This window comes from Myodes glareolus, chromosome 3 (genome assembly GCF_982192425.1).
Source record: "Myodes glareolus chromosome 3, mMyoGla1.1, whole genome shotgun sequence".
NCBI classification, from domain to species: Eukaryota; Metazoa; Chordata; class Mammalia; order Rodentia; family Cricetidae; genus Myodes; species Myodes glareolus.
Genome location: NC_142028.1, coordinates 102,222,998 through 102,233,710, shown reverse-complemented (window position 1 = coordinate 102,233,710; position 10,713 = coordinate 102,222,998).

Below are 10,713 nucleotides of genomic sequence, written 5' to 3'. Positions count from 1 at the left end.
TCAACCACAGACAAACCTCACACTCAATTGTCTAAATTGAAAAATTTGGAATGACTTCATTTTTGTCTGTCCTTTCCCTTCCTTCCCCTCTTCCTCCCTCACTTTCTCCCTTCTTCCTTTCCTTCCCTTACTCCCTCCCTCTCTCCCTTCTTTCCTTCCTTCCTTTCTTCCTCCATTCCTTCTTTCCTTCCTCCTCTTCTAGCATTAAGCTATGCTCTTAAGTTGTCTACACTGATTTAGAAATTCCAAAGTACCATAGAATCTATCCTTTAAAGATCCCACATGAAATTTCATTTTCTATCAAATGTAATGCTTACATTATAATTGGATATCACCTTACATGTGGGTCTTCTGTATCAGTGTAGAAAGTTTAAATTATTCAAGTCATCCTAAGCTTAAAGTCAATATGGATCATTTACGGCTGGATCAAAATACAACTTGGTGACCAAATTGTACAAAATAAAAGGTTGAAAGGAATTTCTAAGTTACTGCTCCAGTATCAGAGGAGCTCATCTTATAATAATTTCCCATAGAGAAAGATTGAAATTCTTTTTCTATTGTTTACAGTGTACTAACTTAACTAGTCCTAACCCAGAGGAAATCCACCGTGCCCTAATCAATGGGAAAGACTTACAAATAAATGTTATGGATTTGTGTACACACACACAGACACAATATCATTGATTCAGTGCATCGCTCCAACATTTCATTTTTGGTCATGTTTGTAATTATCTATTTTCAACAAACAACCTGACGGAAGGTGTCATTTATTCTATGTGTTTTTCAATACAATGTGTTTTACATATGTATAAATGCTTAGTAAATGTTTCTCAAATGAAACTGAATCAAATTCCTCTCTAGTCATTTTCAACTGAGATGTTTCTCAAGTGCTGTAATCTCTACAGCTTTGCTAGGCATGAGACACTCATTGATTTAGTCACCATGTGAGAGGTGCCTGAGTCAAGGCTGATGAGGGTGAAATGTTCACGTTTATTTTTGTGATGCATATAAAGCTGCGGGTATAGGACAGGAATCTTGTCCCGGGTCAGATTTAATAAGCCAAGCTGTTTGCACATGCTAATGCAATAGATGCCCCCACTTGCTCTTGTGGCAATCGCAGCATGGTTACTAATTATAAAGACCCCAGGAGTTTGTGCTGTTTGTAAGCTGTGAGCTCTTAAACACCTGAGCATCACTTTCAAGAATGAAATTTTTTTAAGCAACAATGTTTGTTTTAAAGGATTAGCAACAACTGCAAAGCAAGCAATAATTCTGAAATTTTAATTATCGTGGGTGACCTGCTTTAAAGTGACTAATGCCTAATAATGTTTGCTTCATAGACATAAAATAGCTTGGCTGATGTGAACACATTCTGAACTGACTAAGGAAGCATAAGCCTGCAAAATTCTCTCGCTTATGTCCAGGAGCTGTGGGACCCCAGCACGCTTCCTCAATTCCCTGGTAGTAGCTTAGCAACTCTTGCCCTGTCTATGAAATCCCAGCAGGACTTTTCTCTGGATACTACTTTGCCTTCCCTTTATTGGTTTTCCAAAGACTCTTATCTCTAACCTTTTAACTCTTTTAAAGGACTAGGCAGACTGCTTGGCTTCAGTGCAAATTTAAGTGCTGAGATGGTTCAGCAAACTTATACCTGATATAGAAAAGTTCACTGAGGAAGAGAGAAGTGGAGAGAGAGTTAACATAAGCCCAAAGGGGACACAAGCACAGGTGTCGTAATGAAGATCAATGCCACCCAAGAGATACAAGAAGACCAAGAGGTCCAGCCTAAATGATCAAAACTGATAATTATTTTTAGTTTCTTGGACTATCTTGGCTGTTGAAGGGGTACATTCTCATTTTAGCTCCTTAAAATAGCCCCATTTATCTAATTCAACTGTCATCGTCTTTCGGCATAACCAGAAATTTGAGAATTAGCTGCTTTTTCTATTTTCAAACATCTCTGTTCACTTCAGAAAGCTCCACCTAGCTAACTTTCCTGCTCCGGTCTCTTTTTCACAAGTTTCTCTGGCCAGCTCTTTTCTTTCATTTGACTTTTCCTCTCCATATCTTTTCAAATTTCAAAGAGGCACGTGTTGGGGCGCAGTCAGGTTTGGGCAATAGGCTTAGGGCAGGAAGGTGTGGTTAGCATGGAGGGGGAAGGAAGACTTTCTGGCTGTTTTATTTTCCCATCTCAGGTCTTGGTAAATGCAAGATGTGTGTGGGTGGGGGTGTTTTTCTATTATGTGCAAGTATGCACAACTCTGTTTTCTTAAGTGAGTAACTATGAGTGTACATTTCTTGAAATAATCCATGAATTTATGTAAACTACAAAGGAAAACGTACACTCACCGGAAATTTTATGCTGAGCTCAGCTTTTCAAACAATGCAACCAATTGGTATCAACTGAACTCGTTAGCAGAAAGAATTAGGAAAGACCATGTTTTCTGTTTCTCTTGTTTTTAGTGGAAATAAGTAAGCCATTTGTTTGAGAAGCAAATATCACTCTGGTAAATAAATGCCTTCATAAGATCAGGAGAAATATAGTTCAGGATTGTTTGAGTTATAGCAGCAGAATGTGATGCTATTAGTCTTCCAACAGAAAGGAAATAATTTAGTGGTTCACAAGGAATTTCTGAGACAGGATGTGCGGAAATCTTTACAGGGAAATGTTTGAAGTATTGCTTATGATTTGAGGAAGGGGGCAGGAATAAGGGTTTAGAACCGATCAAAGAACGTTGGAGCAGAGTGAGACCTTAGGAACTCTCTGGAACATTCTCTCATTTCATAAACAAACACTCTCTACCTCTCAAATGAATTTCCGTGTCAGGAAGAAAAGGGACCAAACTTTTCTGCCTTTCGATGAAACTGTGCAGTCTTTTAAAAAAGTGAAATGTGAAAATTGCCTCATTTACATATTTTAATATGTGACTATCCTACATAGCAATCCAAACAGGGTGCACATCTCTGTCCCCTCACGTAACTATCATTTGTGTGTGTGTGTGTGTGTGTACAGGTACCAGAGTTCACTCTTGAATGCCATGCATGGTGCTGATTTGTTTTTATTAGCCCAGTGGTGGTGACACACATCTTTAATCCCAGCACTTGGGAGGCAGAGGCAAGAGGATCTCTGTGAGTTTGAGGCCAGTATGGTCTACAGAGCAAGTTGTAGGAAAGGCAGGGCTACAAATACAAGCCCTGTCTCAAAAAAAAAAAAAAAAAAGAAGAAGAAGAAGAAGAAGAAGAAAAAAAGGAAAAAAAGAAAAAGCAAAGGTTTTTTTGTCAGTTTTGTGTAGTGTGTTCTAATCATATTTACTCCCTCCTCCCCTACCTCTTATTCAATTCACCACCCTCGTTCTAACTCGCCAAATTTTGAGCTGTTTTTTTTTTTCTTTCAATCCTTCAAGACCAATTTGTGTTTTATGAGACAGAGTCTCCCAGGCCTGGAGCTTACCATGTGGGCCATCAAGCCTCAGGGATCTGCCTACCTTTGCTTCCCCAGTACTGGGAACATGAGAACATGCCGCTACACCAGCTATTGTCCACAAGCTCCAGGCTCAAATTCAGGTCCTCGTGTCTACAAGGCAAGCACTCTATCACCAGAGCCATCACCTGGGCCCATTTATTACTTCCTGGTTGTGAAATAATCAAACCCTTTCTGTGAAACAAAGAAGTGAGAGAATACGTTATCATTGCCTATAGTCACTGTCCAGCGCCACAGAGCCCGGAAGGGTCTCACCGGACTGTAAGTTAGTGCCCGATAATTGGTCTTCCAGCATTCTTTCTCCTTCTACTCTCACCAGACTCTGGTAACCACCGTCTCACTCACAATACCTCAGAGATTGACTTCCTTTATTCTCTGCTATTAGTGTGGTCACGCAGCAACTTGGTTTTCTGTGCCTGGCTCACTTCATTTAGCATAATGACTTCGGGTTCCACCAATGTTGCTGCTGTAAAATTGGGAGTGTCACCCTAGTCCCTGGCTTTCATCCCAGGGAGTTGCATTGATCTGGACTCCAAATCCCAGCATGCCTGGTCCTGACTCCTCTCCGGGGGGAGGGTCAGTACCACTCCCACAGGGTATTTGAGTAGGCTCCCAGAGGAGAAACACGTGGTACGGGGTTTGCATGTGCGCCCCGCTTTTCTGTCTTCCCTACCATGATCTTGGCCACCCGAGAGCGCTACACTTAATAAAACATGGGCATTTCTAATTTGGTTTAATCTGTTGGCGCTCCCAACTTAACAGTTGCCATTCGTAAGATTTCATTCTTTGCAGGGAGGTGGTGGCACAAGCCTTTAATCCCAGCACTTGGGAAAAGAAGCCAGCCTGGTCTACAGAGATAGTTCCAGGACAGCCAGGACTGTTACACGGAGAAAGCTTGTAGAAAGAAGAAAAAGAAGAGAGAGAGAGAGAGAGAGAGAGAGAGAGAGAGAGAGAGAGAGAGAGAGATTTCATTATTTTATAAGCTATGAATCATATTAATATGCACCATGTTTTCTTCATTCAGCATCAGCCAATGGGCACTTACCCCATCTCCAGTTCTTGGCTGTACTGAATTTCCGAACAGCCCCATAAGCACAGGGGCGTGGCTATCTCTTCAGCATGCTGATTCGCCTTTCTTTTCCAGTCACCCAGTAGTGGGGTTGCTGCAGCACTTCTACTTTCAACATTTTTAGGAACCCCCATAAGCTTTTCCTCAGCGGTTGTTCGTTTTATAGTCTCACCAAGAAGACACATTGTCCTTTCAAGAGTGAGGAAGACACCGTAGGCAGAAGTTTGGTGCCCACAGCTGGGAGCCACTGGCCTGCTCCCCTATCATTTTACTTCAGGGGAACACAGACTCGGTGGCCTGGAGGCCTTCTAGGCTCCTCCCATTCCAGTCAGTGCACATGGACACTGAAGAACAAGGAGATTAGACCACGAACTCTGGCATGTCCCCTCCACCAAGACACCCTTCCCTGCCACACGATCTTGGAGTACAGACCTAAACAGAGAACTCTCCACAGATGAATTGAAAATGGTTGAAAGACACTTAAGGAAATGTTCAACATCCTTAGTCATCAGAGAAATGCAAATCAAAGCAACTCTGAGATTCCATCTTATACCTTTAAGAATGGCCAAGATTAAAAACACTGATGACGTCTTATGCTGGAGAGGTTGTGGGGAAAATGGAACACGTCTGCATTGCTGGTGGGAATGCAAGCTGGTACAGCGCCTTTGGATGTCAGTGTGATTTCTCAGAAAATTAGGAAACAACCTTCCTCAAGACGCAGCAATACCACTTTTGGGTATATATCCAAAGGATGCTCAATCATGCGACAAGGACATGTGCTCAATTATTAAACTCTTTAAGCATCCTTTCTTTCCTAGTTACTACAACTGGAAGAGACATCTGGGAAGAGTTCTGAATGAGCAGGTGAAAGCTGGGTTTGTTTTTGATCGAGCCCCAGATGATTCAACCCCGCCTCTGCAACTCAGTCAGCTGTCTACACCTTGACAGATGCGCTGTGTGTCTGTCCAGATAGGGGAGGAATGTCCATCTGAGGTTCTAGGATGAAGCCCCCATATAGGTGACTGTGCTCAGTGTGCAGCATGGGGGGGTGGCAGCACGTGCTGTCAGGAGCCATGTGTGTTCTTAGCCTCCCTAGACTGCCAGTCTGGGACATGACCATTTTTGAGATTGGATGTAAGCTTGGTCAGGAACCAGGATTCAAAGTTCATACCCTCCACCTTTACTGCCACCTCTGAATTTCAATTTCTTCATCCAAAAAATGTTGGTTATTTTATCTACTCTGCATCAGACCCTAGAGTTATTGTATAAAATAAAATAACATATCAAAAGAATCCCCTTACCATAGAATAAAAGAAGGTGACCAGCCCTTCATATCATAAGCAGTTCTTATTAACACTCAACAGTTAGATGCTCAGTGTTTGTTAAAAAAAAATAGCTGCTAAATAAATAACCACTTAAGTCAATTTAAGCTTGAATTTTATGTCAACTTCTACATCCATGACTCCATCTCTTACCTCATCTAGCCTGTGAGATGGAAGAAATTGATCTACCCAGTTTCCAGCCAAGATTCTGGGAGGAGCCTTGGTGCTCCTGCTTCAGGTGTGGAACAAGTCTGGTGATTCCATTGGAAGGATCTTCTCCTAGATGTCATCAGATAAGAAGAGGGAAAGTAGAAAATAAAAGTTGACTTAAGTTGGGTAGTCAGTGCTCATTTTCATATGAATTTATTTAAAAACTCTAATCAGTCAATCAGATTTAGAGACATAGGTGTGGCCTTTCCCTGGAACTTCAATGCATGTTTTGTATTTTACAACTTCTTCTTAATTCCCCTCCCAGCATTGCAAGATATAATATAAACATCGTGAAATCATGGAACATCTTAAACATTTTGTGTGCAGATACATCTTAAAAGATTGCCTAGTGAATTGAACGAAGAAATGAATGCATAGGCCTATTCCCAGATCTTTTATCAGCAGGACAACATCAGAGAGGATTACAGTTTCTGCTCCTGTCAGCTTCATTCTCCTTAGGGGCCCTGAGCCCATGTGCCTATGTTCCCTTCAGTTCTACCCATTCATCCTTACATTCTCTACAGCGAATGACACATTTGGATTGCTTTATTTGTTTGTTTATTTATTTTCTAAATTTCATTTTATATTTCATCCACAGTTCTCACCCATCCCTCCTCCTGCTCCCACTACCTCCTCCATGGCCCACCCCCATCCACTCTTCCCAGTGGGTAAGGGCTCCCATGGGAAGCCAACAAAGTGTGGCACATGAAGTTGAGGCAGAACCAAGCCCCTCCTTCCCCTTGCGTTAAGGCTGAGCATGGCATCCCACCATAGGGAATGGGCTCCAGTAAGCCAGCTCATGCACCAGGGATACCTCCTGTCCTACTGCCAGGTGCCTCACAGATAGTTGAAGCTCCACCACTGCCTCCCACATATGGAGGGCCTAGTTCAGTCCCACTGAGGCTCCACAGCTGTCAGTTCAGAGTTCCTGAGTTTCCACAAGCTTGGTTCAGCTGTCTCTGTAGAATGGGACATTTTTAAATCAATTTTTTTATAACTTGGTAAGTGTTTGTTGCCAAGGCTAGTGTTGTTTGATTGCCACTTAGATACTACCAATAGCAACTAGGAATACCACCTGGATTTCAAGAAACTCTTAGATCCCCTGAATTAAAGTTCAGCTGCTTAAACTGAGTCATGGAAAAGAATCAAGATAAACTTCCCTCCTTTTTTTTTGCCAAGAAGCACACACACATGCACACACAGACACACACACACACTCATGCTCGCGCGCGCACACACACACACATGGTAAGAATGAATGTGTGTGGGGGTATTATCTAGATTATATTAATTGGGATGTAAAGATCTATCCGCTGTGGGCATTCCCTAAACTGGGGATGTGGGGCTGTTTAAAATGGAGAAAGCAAAACAAGCACTGTGATGCATGCATTCACGGCTCTCCTCTTCTGACTGTGAATGTCACGTGATCAGCTGCTTCCGGGTCCTGATGCCTTGGCTTCCCTGCCACGATAGGCTGTAACTGGAAACAGTGAGCTGAAATAAAACCTTTCCGCCTTAAAAACAATGAGGCAGAAAAGGAGGGCAAAGAGGAGGAAGACAAAGGGAAGAAATAATTTTAAACTTCAGAAGATTAATGTCGGGAGTGAATCTGAAGTCTGAAGGCCAACTAGAACAGGAATTAGATTCTTTAGGATATCTCATTTTTTCTTTTTGTCTCACAGTAATTTAGGATGTGTAGCTTTATATAAAAATAATTTGGATTTCTGTGACATGAAAACACTAATTCATGTCCTTAAGATTCTGGATTCATTCGTGTACACCTTCCTCTAATGGAGACTGAGAAGTATTTCAGGAAATACTTGGCTTCATGCTAGTAGTCACAGGCCCTGCATGGCTTCTGGGTCTTTCTGTGAGTCCACTGAAAGCTCGAGGAGAGCAGAAGTAGGCCAAGATGCTCTACACCCCCAATACCCGGAATGCAGCAGGTCCTGAATTAGTACTGGTGAGTGAGCGAGTGAGTGACCAGGACAGAGGATGCGTGAGGATTTGTATCTTCATCAGTTCCCTTGATGGAATGGGTGAGAGATTCTCCAGTGTGAGCACAGTGGAGAAACTACATTTGTACTCTCAGATTATCCCTGCTCGGCAGCACAGACATCCTCTCCATTGTAGAATTCCCTGCCCCGCAACTGTAAAGCTTGTGAACTTTTCAGACATCCTCATTGCCAGCTGTTTAGAGAATGCCAGCTTGACAGGCTGCTGTGAAGCAGATGACTGTGTAAATATCAGTGTTGTCAAGAAATGGGAACGCTCCACCTTATAGACGTCTGTCCCCTGTACCTCCCCCTACTCCTGACTTTGTCCTTCCCGGCTGAAGGAAATCACACCATGGTTTCTCAGGTATCCTAGTTTGTGCTTTCCTTTACTGTCTTCTCATCTAAACATAGTCCCTATAAACAAAATAATTTGGTTTTATGTATGAATAAGTAGAGCCATCCGGCTTACATTATTTTTGTGTCGCCCTTCACTCAGCCTGTGTTTGAGTGACATCCCTGTCCTTGGGAACGTCTGCAGTTTGCTTTTCTTGCTGCTTCTATGCCGTTGTACAAAGACGTTAATGTGGGTGGCTTCGATCTAGAAATTCAAGTGCAGTCTACAAGGCTGTGTATGAGAAAGAATATCCAATAAACAGGCTGTACTAACCAGTGTAACAATTTGTTACACTGTAACAAATTTACAAATTTGTAACAAATTGTAACATTTGTTACAGTGTAACAATTTGTTCGATCTCTGTGAAGTAAATGCACTTCTTCTGTCCGAGTCTCCAGGTGTGCTCAGTTAGGAAAAGGCTGTCTTTTTCTTCTACTTAAAATTTTCAAGTTCAGCAAGAATGTGGAACCTCATGGTGGTGAGTTTTGAAATCTGGATTTGATCATCAACGTCTCGATTTGCTGTGTGTTCTCTCATTTCCGGAAAGTTTCTTCTCCTTGAACCTTGATTTACTTATGAAGTGGTAATTGGGAGTTTATTAATACTTCTTAGATCATGTAGCAACTCTTAAAACACACATATGAGAGTCATTTGGTTACTGCTGGGCCCCTGTCACAAGCAGCACACCCCTCTATGGACTTCTGGTAGCTTTATATGTAATTAATTCATTTTCCTCTCCTTTGACCCAAAGCAAATGTGAGAAAAACAATGCTATCAATGATTAACAAGATGTCAGACCCAGTTTTCTGTCGTCAAACGGAGTCTATTCTATCCTTTTAAGCACGTTAAGGTAATAGAATAACTAATCCCTGAAAAGTAGGCAAAGGGGTGCTGTTTCTACTTTTTAAACTAGCAGTGGCTTATTATGTGAATCAAATTGTTTCTTTTTCTAGATGTTTCTTCTGAACCAAGAACGTCTAAGCTTGAAGAGTCATTCTAAACAAAAGCTTTTTGTTAGCTCATTTTTAAAAGCCACATATATAGATCTACAGGAAAATATTAGTGAGGAAATAATCTGAAATAAAAGACAAAACAGAAAAATGTCATTATCAAATCATAATTCATCATTACAGCAACATAATAACTAAAATAAGAAATTTTAACATTTACTAGTTCATCACCACTGTAGAATAAATCAAGGCACTCAGTTAAGTTTGTGTGCTTTGAGATAATAATCTTTGTTATCTCTCTAAATTGAAAAGTCAAAGCAAACAGAGAAAAGTTGTCCAGGAGAATTGGGGAGATGGTCTCAGCAGTAATCAGTATGATCCCATACCTTCTGTCCCTCATTCCCAACTCTCTATTGTTGAAGAGTCTGAATCTGCACTTCCGGGTGTACCAGGCATGAGCCACATTTATGACTGAGCTCCTGAAAATTCACTAGCATGAGATAAAATGTGCTCTCCATGTAAATCACACACTAGGCCCCAATGATTTACAGTAAAAAAAAAAGTTGGTATAGCATACCTCAATATTTTATATTGATTATATGTCCAAATAATATCACTTATGTATATTGAGTTAAGCAAATATATTATTAAAATGAAACTCATGCTTATTCTAACATTCTAAAATGTGGCTCCTAGAACGGTTGAAGTTGAACATATAGATTCTATTATGGTTGGATTAACAGAACTGGCCTAGGTCTTAGGAGAACACTGCCAGTCGCGGAGGTCAATTTTCACCATAGTTAGGTGAGGTGGTGCAGACATGTGCTGCTTCCAAGGCTGATTTTTCTGGACTGATATTGGCAAGGCTGCACACCCATAGCTTTTCTCATCCACAGGGCAACCAGAAGGATATGGCATCCATCTTTTAAAAGTATTGTAAAGTTGAAAATTACAAAAGTTAGTGGACTTAATCAAATCCCACAGCCAAGGACGTAGGTGAGAAGTCTTCTCCCTCAGTGGTTCAACCCCGTGTACCACTGTTTCCCAGACTACGTCTTCAGTAAAATGGCTATGAGATCAATGCTTTTGGTATATTTGATATATCCTTTCTTCTTCAAGCAATAAGCAAAATTCAAACTATTACCCTTAATGCCTCTCCCAACATAAATCAACGACTGTTGTGAACTCTGAAAAAAAAAAGTGTGTTAAGACTCATATTCTGTGTTAGATATTGGAAGACTACAAACCAGGGTACCTCTGATGTGGTTGCTGGAAAAGCTGGCATATTTT